We start from the raw sequence: 12,351 nt of genomic DNA, 5'->3' as shown, positions 1-12,351 counted from the left end.
TTAGAGAGGGACATCATGCTGGGTAGAGTAGAGGGACAGCGCAGGAGGGGAAGACCTTCTATGAGGTGGATTGGTTCAGTGACTGGGGTACTCGGGATGGGTGTGTCAGAAGCAATGAGATTGGCACAGGATAGAGCACAGTTTAGGGCTCTTGTACATGGAGTCGCTATGAGTCACAAACGACTCGATGGCACATAACAACAACAATACCAGCAATCCCTTCCATGACACCTTTTCTGCTGGGGTCCAAAATTCATTTCAGTGGCCATACAGAACTCCAGACAATACTCGATGATTATGGGGCTTGTTAAGAAAGTAATAGGTTACAATTAAAGATCAGAAATTACTCTGAATATAATTTTCCTCTCAGGACACCTGTTGGTACAGGAAGGCTGTCTTCTTCCCTTAGTGCATCAGTACTCTTGGGCCACTTCGTCCTCCACCCTACTTAGGCAAGGGTTCCAAATCTACCTAGCTGTGCTAATATGTACCAAATAACATTGCACTCTATCAGTAAGCCTCTGCCAGGAGTCACTTAGTTTTCTAGTTTTCTCTCCATTGTCTTGAAAGTATACTGAGCTGTATCTTGCCAGTTCTTGGTTCTGCTGCTGCACCTCTAATGTTACCTAAGTCTGGGAGGTTCTCAGGTTCCCAGTTCCAAAGAATACATTCCCTGTTCTTTTTTGGTGGTAGTAAAATGCCTCTGCCCACATCTGGGATGGTTCATTGTCAGCCTAGTGGATGGCAAAACTGATAACCCTATTGTTAGGGTTACATACACATTATTTGTATGGTCCCAGCCCTACAAGGGTGGCATGATCCTTACTTGTATTAATAACAAGGTGGTTGACAGGCCACAAGCACATTCTCTGCACAGCCCCATTCAACAAATTGAGGAAAGGCACACAGACACTGCTCCACATTTCCTTACCCATGATTTTCTCCTCTGTCAAATACAAGTATATTCTGCTGCTGCCTTGTTCTACTGTTGGGAAATTATCTAGATCCCAGTACTGTTTGCCTCTGGGAACATCTTTCTTACTTTAGCCACTAAAATGTCATTAGAAGTAAAATTTAGTATTTTATTGATTCTTGAATGATTCATTAAAATCAGACACTTGGGGTGTATAAATGGAGCAGTCCAAAAGCAGAGCCTTAATCCCATGTTAAGGTCTTCACATGTGTTTGGAATCTATGTTAGATTTTAAAAACTGCTTTTTGTAACACCAGGTCCTCTAATCTTAATGCTGATCTAATTGCATACCCTATAGAAGACACTCCTGTTCTATGACCTTTGGCAGGTACAGGCTGTCATAATATATTTGCAAAGAGTGGGAGACCAGATGTGATAGCTTTTGCCCAAAGGGTCTTCTTGTGCAGAACATTGGTGATAAAAATCTTTACAATATGTTTGATATTAGATGTCCTTGAGTCACCTTTGACTCATAGTGACCTCAAGCACAACAAAATGAAACCCTGCCCAATCCTGCACCAGTATCACAATCTGCTGTGCTGAAATCTTGTTTCATTCTTGGTGTCTATCTCTGAGTGTCTTCCTCTTTGACTCAACCTCTTTCTAAATATAATGCCATTCTTAAGGGCACCTCCTGATAACATAGCTTAAAGTATATGAGATGAAGTCTCACCATTCCTTGTTTCCAAGAAGCATTCTGGTTTTAATTCTTCTAGGTCAGATTTATTTGGTTTTTGGCATTCCATGGAAAATGCAATATTCTTCACCAACACCACAATTCAAGTCATCAATTATTCATTGTCTGATGTTCATGTGCATATGAAGCAAGTGAAAATACCAGGTTTAAAAAAAAATACAAGGTTTGTGTCAGGTACATTCTACTCTTTTTAAAGTGTGATCCTTAAATAATAAAGATAAGAACATGATGTTGTTATATGCCGTCGTAGCGGCCTTAATGTACAACATCTCTGAACCCCTGCTCTATGCTGAGCAAGTCTCACTGACTGACACATCTATCCCCATTACTCCAGTTCTTGGATCAATCCATCTCATCCAGGGTCTTTCTCTCCTGCACTGTGTCCCTCCAGCTTTCTAAGCATGATGTCCTTTTCCAGGGACTGATCCCTCATGGCCATGTGCCCAAAATATGTGAGAGCTTCAAAATCCTAGCTTCCTAGGAGAAATGTGGTCTCACCCTCTACAATACAAGCTGTTCTCTTGGTGGTCAGTGGTATGTTCAGTACTCTTCTCCAGCACCACAACTCAAAGACATCAGTTCTGTCATCCTTAGTCATTGCCCAGCTCTCTGATGAATAGCAAGTAATTACGAAGACCATGGCCTGAATCAGTCTATAAAAGCATAAATAAGTTAAATATAAAACAAAAATATATAAAGAATAAAAGAATTTGGTTCTTTGAAAAAATAAAGTGATAATTCCTGGCAAATCTAACAAAAGAGAAAGCACAGATAAAATGACAAGGAATGGAATGGGTACCGTCACACAGAACCAACTGAAATGAAAAGGATAATAACAGAATACTATAAAGAACTATACCCCAACCTCCAGAAAACGGACTTATTTTTAGAAACTCACTGCTTATCTAACACATACAGAAGTATTTTAATAGACCCATCACAAAATTTCTAGAAAAACTCTTGTTGAGACTATCTCAACAAAAGATAACTCAATTATAAATTTGCAAAGGTCATGAATAGACACTTCACTCAAGAAGACATTGAAATAACCAACACATGAAGAGATGCATGTTATCATTAGCTATCAGAGAGATGCAAATCAAAACAATGGGTTATCCTCTCACCATAGTAAAAATTGCAATGTTCAATAAAATAGCAAACAATACACTGGGAATGTAAAGAAAGCAGATCTGTGGTGTAAACAAATGTATGTAGACCCATGTTTATTGCAGCAATAATCACAATAGTGAAGAGATGGAAGCAACCCAACTAACTTCCCATAAACAAACAAGTGGATAGAAAAATTGTAGTATTCTGGACTCTTGTCATGCAAATTGTTAGGTCTTCACACTGGGCACAAGGCCAAACCTTCAAGGAAAGGACCAGAGAAAGAAAGCTAAAGAAGCTTTATCAAGGGGCTTCTGGGAGGGATCCCTTGGTCTGGAGAGACAGACTCCCAGGAAACCACCCCTCAAGGCGAATTTATAGTAAGGGTCTTTAGGGAAGGAAGAGAGGGGGATTCCATTGTAGTTTAGCCAGGTGGGCAAAGTGATCACTCCATTTGTTGATAATCTTCGAATCCTTCATTCTCTGCCTTGACCTTGGTCTGGGCCTGACACAAATAATACCTAATCATATATTCCTTTTAAACAGGAGCTGCAAAGCAAAGTGGACTGGGGGGAGGGGGGGGGATTGTATAACAATGAAAATTTTTTTTTTCCAAAGAGAAAAGTGAACTGGGAGGGTGGGGTGGGCAGGGAGGAAAATGTGCAACAATGAATGAATGAATGGAAATCCAAGTTCTCTATAAACTTTAATTAAAATCTCAAGTAACAAAAAAGCAAACTATAAATATCAGCTCCATTCCTTTTCAATTTTTTATTCTTAGTATACTAGATCATGTGGTTATCTTATTCATAATGGCTAATATCCGTCCATTCCAACTCACCAATTATCATTAGGCATTCCGTTTCACTTTTAATAACTTCCCATTCTCCTAGATTCGTTACTTTAAATCTATCGTTTCCTGGAACCAGCACTGAGAACCCTAAAGTTAGGAAACAACGAAGCAGTTAAAACAATTTGGCATCCAGCAGAAAGGCCCGCAAGAAAAGAGGCATCCAGGTGTATTAAGGATAGGATAGAAAAAAAAAAAAGGATAGGATAGGTGACCAAAACTGGAAGCAGGAGTCTGAAAATTTGAGCATTTTAAGAGTCTGTCACAAAACAAGATTACAAACTCAAGTCTTCAAATTGTTTGCCGAGATGGTGCTGTAAACAGTCAGGATTAAAGCTTTTCAACCTTGAGGATGGGATTACTAGTGATGTAATTTAATCTGAGGGGAGGTTAAAATAATCATGCGGCCACATATTCTATTTTACCAAAACGTGACACTACTTCTACACGGAAATAATTTTACATTCCTGATAAACGGTTTCTAAAAACACTTTTATCTATTACCTCAACCCTAGGCCCAATCAGATAGAAAAAAAGATCCAATTATGGGCTAGCTCTATTGATTGACGTACATCGTAGCCAATACACAACGACAGGAGCGCGCTACTGAGCAAGTCATTACCCAATCAGAATTTAGAAACAGGCGGAGGGGCGGGGTTTGTGGGAACGGCCCGCCCCAGGGTTGGCCGAATTGAGAAGGAGCGAAAATGGCGGAGTGAGGTGCATCCTCCTGATCCGGCCTTGGGGCCGGAGGGGTCGGGCCGGCCCTGAGGTGTCAGTTGCGTTTAATGGATTATGTAGGTGAGTCGAAAAGCCCTATGGAGGCAGGTTGTGAGGATGTGGCGCGCGTTCCAGCCGGTCGGGTGAACGGTAACGGGCAGAACCTTCTTGAAGCCTGGAGGGCCTCGCCTCGGCGGGCGTTTGCGTCCTTCGCTCCCCCAGGGCGGCCCGCACCTCCTCCCAGCGTGTGTGTGCACTCTGCTCCCTCGCCGCCCTCCACTGCTTTTCTCTCATCCCTTGTTTTTGCTGCCTTTGTCCTTTGTCCTTTCTTAACGTATTCTCCGGCGATTGTCTCCATAGGATGTGTATATAGCAGCCTCTCTATCGACTTTTAGAAAAATTATGTCTTTATTGATTTGCGTGTGTTCCTCGCTTTATGGCTTAGTACATATTCTGTATCTTGTGGCCCCTGTATTAATCTTGGCCTTGTCACGACCTTGAGATGTGTAAGAAGTCGTCCCCACCTCCCCAGGATTTTAATTTGTATATTTATCGTGGGCACTTTGTTTGACCTCTGATGTATTCTCACTCCCGCCTCCAAACTTTTCTGACTCACAAAAAAGCAGTTGTCTGTTCTGGTAATTGCCTGATGACGCATTAATCTCGACTGACCGTTGATACCCGATCAATAGAGGAGGAGGAACGGGTTTTGGAAATGATTTAACTGTGTGATATCGTGGGGATGCAGACTGTCATCGTAGTGCCTGGCATTTGTATTTGGTTTGTTACAGGCCTTTTTTCTTATTTTTCTCTTTAGGTAATTTGGATTGTAAGAACCTCTTATTCTCTTAGGTAAGCTCTTGGGAACGTTAAATTTCTTAAGAGATGAAGTCTATTTTAAAACTGCTGACACTTTAGTTCAGTCCAGTTTATAATTGTATTATTTCAAAATACAAATGAAGGTCTCTGGTGAACTTTGCTGGCCCTTGATTTAGCAGAGCGAAAAATTGCTAGGAAAGAAACTTTTAAATAAGACCTTTCTGTTGGTTTTGTCAGGAGGTTTTTATCTCCTCTAGGGGGAGAAAAAAACTTGGTAGGGGACAAGAAAGAAACTAGACACTCGAACTTTCTAAGAGAAGACAGTAGTAATCAAAATCAAAAGGACTTGAGTAATTGTTGTTATGTGCTGTCGAATTGCCTGCAACTCCTATCAACCCTAATGTACAATAGTTCTGAAGCTTGCCCTGTCCTGATCCAGTCTCACAGACAACCAACACACCTACTCCCTTTGCCCCAGTCACTGTGTCTATGCATCTCATCTCATCTCCTGTGTTGTCTCTCCGCCCTTCCAAATATGATGTCCTTTTCCTGGCCATGTGCTCAAAGTATTTGAGATGGAGCTTCAGAAGTTTTGGAAACTTTATGCACAATTACGATTTTTGTCTGGAGAAGTGTCCCATACAGGATAGTCAACCACTAGCCACTTCTCCAAGAGATTTGACATCTTTTGAAGTCAGTTCCAGTTTTAGTAAAGAGGACAGTGTTTTTTCATATATGAGCACACCTATATAAGCAGATGCATATAATTTAATAGTGTGCACAGGACACTAACATAGCAGTGGGTTCAATCGTATGACACGCATTTGTGTAAAAATACAGTAACTTGGTCGGGGTGGGTGGGAAGGGGAGAGTAATAAAAAAAATACAGTAACTTCTTTCTTGTGATTCCTTCAAAGTAACTTAGAACAGTGGTTTGTTTATTTACTTATTATTAGAATACCTTGATTCATTCAAATAATTTTTTTAAGTGAATACACTAAGAAATATATTCTCATTTTCATTTTCTTTTTATTTCTAGCTTCCTTAACACAAGAAGAACATTTTCCTTGACATTTAGGTGCTTTTATATTTTCTTCATCCGAAAAAGAAAACAAAATTCTGAACTCAGGACTTGACAAGTAAGTAATATTAGGCTAACAGGTTCAAATGCTATTTGAGCAGACTGAAAATAGCTAGATATATAGTTATAGCCACCATAGTGTTTGCTATAGGTTCCTCCATTTCCCCCATAATCATAGGACTGCTGGGACTGGTAGAAATCTGTGTTGAGATTATCAAGGCCTGACATTGTACAGTATCAAGCGCAGCAGCAGTTGATCCAGTCTGGATCTGTGGCTCCAGCACCAACAAATTCTAACTCACAAAATTCAGTTTCGGGCCATCATATATAACACTTTGACAGCAACTGAAATACATGTATAAAGTGGGCAGAAGATTTGAATAGAATACCAGAGGACATGTGAGTGGCTACCAAAAACATGTAAAGATGTCCAGTGAGATATAAATAAAAACTACAATATGCTAACATTTTACTCCCACTAGGATGGCTGAAGGGAGTATTGGTGGCCTAGTAAGATGCTGTGGTACAATCCCAGAAGCATGCAGTTCAAATCCACCAGCTGCTCCTCTGTCTGTGCAATTTACTGGTTCTGAAAACCTACTGGAGCATTAGCTATGGGCTGGTTCTGAGTCACTGGTACACAACAAAAACCGTATAGCTGAAATTTTTTTTAAAAAAGAAAATTTAAAATGTTGGCAAGGATTTGGGGAAATGAGAACCCTTACCCAGTACTAGTGGGAGTGGAAAATGACATAATCACTGTGGGACACTCTGGTGGTTCTTAAAAAATAGAACTAAAACTACTATATGACCCATCAAATTAGAAACTAAAACAGACTTTGTACACCAACTTTCATTCTAGTACTATTCACAGTAGCCAAAAGGTGTAAACAGCCTAAATGTTCATCAACAGATGAATAAATAAGCAAAGTAATAGAAATACAATGGAATACTATTCAGCCAGCAGAAGAAATTAACTCTGATATTTGTCACAATATGGATGGAGCTAGAGGATAATATGCTGAGTATAATACGGTCAATCACAAAAGGATAATGTTGAAGTCACTTATATAGAAAAAGGCAAATATTCAAAGAGCAAAGTTTAGTACAAAGTACCAGGGATAGGAGGGAGGGGGAAAGAAAAGGTTAACGATGTGATTTGTTGATTTGCATTGCCTTTTTTTTTCCTCTTTTTTCCCCTCCCTTTTTCTCCCCCCCCCCCCTTGTTGTGTATCATCAAATCAGATCTGACTGACAAAAGAGGAGATTGTCCTTCCTTCTCCAGCAAAGCATCTGGGGGATTTAAACCTTGAACCTTTGAGATTGCAGATTTGCATAGCCTTTGATTGTAATTGCTTTCAATAAGTTGTACACCTGTAAAAAGTTGAATTGGTAAAATTTGTATATTTTTATTTATTATAATACTCTTTTCATTGTTGAACATTTTTTTCCCACCCCACGCCCTGCAATGCGCCCCTTGTTCCAGATTGTTGTCATACATATAATGCCTGATCATATATTCCTTTCTGACAGTTTTTCCCCTCATCCGTTCAAACACAGTGTTCATCATCTATCCAGTCTTTTTCTATTCCCTACCCAATACCAATCCCCGGTGTTGTATAGTGTTTGTCCTTTTGTAACTGAGGTATTTCACTCAGCACTATTTCCTTTAGCTCCCCCCACCCATGTTGTATAATGTTTTATGAGTTTATTGTTTTTCAGCGCTACGTAATATCTTTTGTGTGAATATTCAGTTTCATTTGTTGCTGGGTACTTGGGTTGCTTCCATGGCTTTGCTGTAGTTAATAATGCAGCAATAAACATGGTGTGCATACATCTATTGGTGTTGTGGCTCTGGTTGCTTTAGGGTATATTCTCAGAAGTAGAATTGATGGGTCAAATGGTATTTCTACTTCCAACTTTTTGAGAAAGCTCCAGATTGCTTCCCATAGTGGCTATACTATTTTACTTTCCCATGGTTGTTACTGATTGCCTTTGAGTCGAGCATGACTCACTGCGACCTTATGAACAGAAGGCATGAAACCCCTGTACAACTATGAACATTTTTTATCAAAGTTCATAGAGTTTCCGGAGGCATGTTATTTAGGAAGTAGATGCCACTCCTGCTTCCAAACATTTCCATTAGCAGAGAATAAGAGTTCCAATCTTTCCAGAGCCTCACCAGCATTTGTTGTTTGCTGCGCTGTTGAACTTTGCTATTGTTGCTGACGTGAGTTGTATCTCATTGATAGCTGGGGGGTTTAAGCATTTCTTCATGTGGTTGTTTGCCGTTTGAATGTCTTCTTTGGCTAAGTATCTATTCATTTGTGCATTTTATGATTGAGCTGTTTACCTTTTTCTTGTCGAGGTGCTTGATGGATATATTTTTAACAGTGAACACTACCACCAAAAAAAAAAAAAAAAAGCGATTGAAGCAGCTTAATGTACAACCAAAAAATCTCATGGAATTTAATTCCTTGGATTGATGGTTTAGGGTCATAGTTTCATAGAACATTCTAGCTAATTGGTCTAATAATATGTTTAATGTTTTTCTGTTCTGACTCTTATTGTGTGGCATCAGTCAGACATCCAAGTCACAATAATCTATTCACCTGGAGGAGCAAAGGAAGGAGAGTCAGTAATGTTGTTAAATGCCATTCAGAGCAGTATGACGCTTGGCAACCCTATGAACAACAGATCTGAACCTTATCCTAACCTGTGCCATCCGCACAATCTCTGATATACTCGAACTCACTGCTGCAGTCACTGTTTTTAGTCCACTTGGTTGAGAATCTTCTTTTTTCACCGTCTCTCCATGTTTCCAAATACCGTGCCTTTCCTCGCAAGGTGCCCCAAATATTTGAGATGAAGCTTCATCATCTACCTCCAAGTGGTACTCTGGCTGTAGCTTCTGTTTGTTCTTTTGGCAGCCCATAGGCTATTTAGTCCTCTAACATCACTTCTTCTGTCATCCTTACTCATTGTCCAGCTCTCAGATGCACACCAAGTGATTGAAAAAGTTGACCATTTCAGTCTTTTCTCCATCTTCTTGATGTTACTTATTGGTCCAGCCATGAGAATTTTTGTTTTCTTGATGTTGAAACACAATCCATATGATGTATGCTGTTGTCTGTCTCCAGTGACAACTTTTTCCTTTCCTGAGACCTTAAAAACTCAGTGGTGGCCATCTAGGATTACTGAACATTTTGATAAAGTTTCCAGAAAAGGATTTTGGTCAAAAGAGTGTACATGCAACACAGAATTTCAAATAATAATGGATTTTCTGGAATAGAACCCCTAAGACTGTTGCCATGAGATAATCTTTAAGCTGAAATATCCTCTAAAGTCATCTTAAAACCGAACAAAAGTTTAGCTTTATTGACTAATAGATCCTCTCTTAAGAACTATCTGTATGGGAGCAAAGTGACACACAGCAACTGGAAAGATTAGATAGTAACCCTAAGGTACAGTGAATTTATGTTAATGGGGACACAACAAATTAGAAAAGGTGAGGAGAATCATACAACTTGGTGTCACTAAATGGTACACATAGAAACTGCTGAATTGGTGTCTATTGCTTTGTATATAGTCCAGACAAAATAAATTTAGGAAAGATAAAAAATTTTCTACATGAAATCAGGGAGCTCTGGTGGCTTAGTAAGGACTTGCACTGCAAACCCAAATGTATGCTGTTCGATTCTAGTAGTACTGTGTGCTTGTTAATAGACATTTTGTTGTTAGAATTGCAGAACAACCATGGCTGGTGGAGTTTTGCCAATAGTTTCACAGGAATATCTTTGCATTTTCTCTTGTTCCTCTTACAACTGATTTAAAACAAATTCTGCCATACTCTTCTTCCTTATTGACTTCTGAGTTAACATAGATTTGCTTTCTCCAGGCTAATTCTGAACCTTGTCTTGTCTTCAAACATAGGTTAATCAGGTTCAGTTTAGAATTGAAGGGGTTTTTTTAATGTGCCTCAGCCAAAGTCTGCGGAGCTCTGATGTTGTAGTCTTTAGTGAGTTTTGCTGCTAACCCAAAGTCTCTGGTGAAAAAGTTTGCTTCCTAAGATTCTGACCAAATCTGTGATTTATTTTTTGCACATATTTGCAGCTTAACAGTTTTACATTTCGTAGCAATGGATTAGGGTTTGTTATGTTTTCACATACTTGCATTTGATGATTATCATACAAGACATTCTATTTTACTTATGGTTATTTAAGTTCTGTTTAGAGTTGAGGTTTTTCTTACTGCACTTAAATTAAAAACTAAGGAGCCCAGGTGGCATAGTCTATAAAGAGTTGTGTTCCTGATGCAAAGATGGTGCCTCTCTGATGGTTCAAATCCTTCAAGTTGCTCTGCAGGATAAAGAATCTCATGTGTTTTATGGCCTCCTAAAATCTGGTGACAGGTCAACTGTGAACTCCATTTCAACTCGACAGCAGAGAGGTGGTTTTCATTTTTATTTTTTTTTAGTACTATGGAACTTTTATTGATTTAAATGAAATTCCAGAAGTAAGCTGATGCATATAATTTTGAGTACTATATTGAGACATTAAATTCATAGTACAGTACTGTTTTTAATACACCAGTGTTTTATATGATATCCAATTTGGAATACAATGCTCCATTTTTCATAAGACCCTTGATATGAATACCTTATTTTACATAATGCAGGTTATAAGTCTCTGGCTTTTTTTCACATTTAAGAATTTTTTTCCTACCTCCTCTTGGCTGTTGCTTCTGCTTTTCTTAAGGCATTAATTTTTGAGTTGTGCTTGAACATTTTATTGTAGACAGTGTATAATCCAAGTTAGATATTCTTTGTATGCTTTTTTTAAAAATTATTTTTGTGTGAGTGTACCGTCAAATCAGATCTGACTGGTACAGGAGGAGATTGTCCCTCCTTCCCCAGCAGAGCATCTGGTGGATTCGAACCGTGTGCCTCTGGGATTGTAGTTGCAGCTCCTTGCCACTAGGCCACCAGAGCTCCCCTTCTTTGTATGCTTTTAAAAACAAGTTTTAAAGTAAACGCATGTGGATGACCCATCCTAATCTTCTATTTTATTTTGTACTTCCAGGCATTTCTGTGTTGTCTCCTGTATCAGGTACTCCTGCTGCTTTTATCCAGCCACATTACCTTTGTCTTCAGATTTGGATAGTACTTCTCTACAGTTTACCTCCAGGATTTTGAATGGAAAAGGCTGCTTTTCTTTAATTCCACCTCTTAAATTCAACATGGTGAAGTCCCTAAATCCAGTCATTCTGCGCCAACTTCTCCAAAGAATCAGTTGTTAATGGGTCTTCTGCTGCTTCCTTAATTGTAAAGAAATTATTTTAAAAACAGGAGTCTGATCTTAATTGGAAACACACACTTTGATGTTATTTTTTCTGAATTCTTTACCTTTTGTTCCAAAAAGAAGACAATAAATAGCAAGAGTGGATGACTTCAAGGCTTGTTTAAATGTCTTCCATTTTCAGCCACCATCATGAAAAGCAGAGTTCACAAAGCAGCAGTAAATTCCAAATATGTGATCTAACTTGAACTGACAGAGGTGGTTAAAAGTTCCATTGATTTGTGTATCTAAATCCTGGATCAGCTCACAATTTTCTTAATAAACAAAGATCCAGTTTTGCAGTTAAACTTTTTATGTTATAAAATGCATGAAGACAAAATACCTTGAGGTTAGTATACAGGGAAAAAACTATTATATCCTTAGTACAAAAAGAGATTTTTTTTTATGAGAAGAGGGATATTTCCCCTAGAGAAAGCAGCTTTGTTCACTTTCTTCCTCGGAAGTCTTTGGACACTGGTATTTTAAAATGTTTTTCATTTAAATGAGGACTAGACTGTGGAAGTTGACTTAATGAACACATACTGAGGCCTAGTGAAGGAGAGGCAAAAGAAAGCAGTCTTGACTCAGCCCAGTGATGGAAACCTTTTTGCTTTCCTAGGAAGTAAAGCTGTGGAATAAATAATTTCATCTTTCTTTCTGGAGTCTACTCATAATAATACTTAAGACTTGGCTTCTCTTGTCATGGCTGGAATAAGAAAATTGGCACGAATGGTTTTTCAGTTCAGAAGATGTTGACAGACTCTAATA

The sequence above is a fragment of the Elephantulus edwardii genome, unplaced genomic scaffold, assembly GCF_000299155.1.
Source record: "Elephantulus edwardii isolate Elephantulus edwardi_28Jun2011 unplaced genomic scaffold, EleEdw1.0 scaffold00026, whole genome shotgun sequence".
Classification (NCBI taxonomy): domain Eukaryota; kingdom Metazoa; phylum Chordata; class Mammalia; order Macroscelidea; family Macroscelididae; genus Elephantulus; species Elephantulus edwardii.
The sequence above is the reverse complement of the archived record's forward strand: the minus strand, read 5'-3'. Positions refer to the sequence as shown.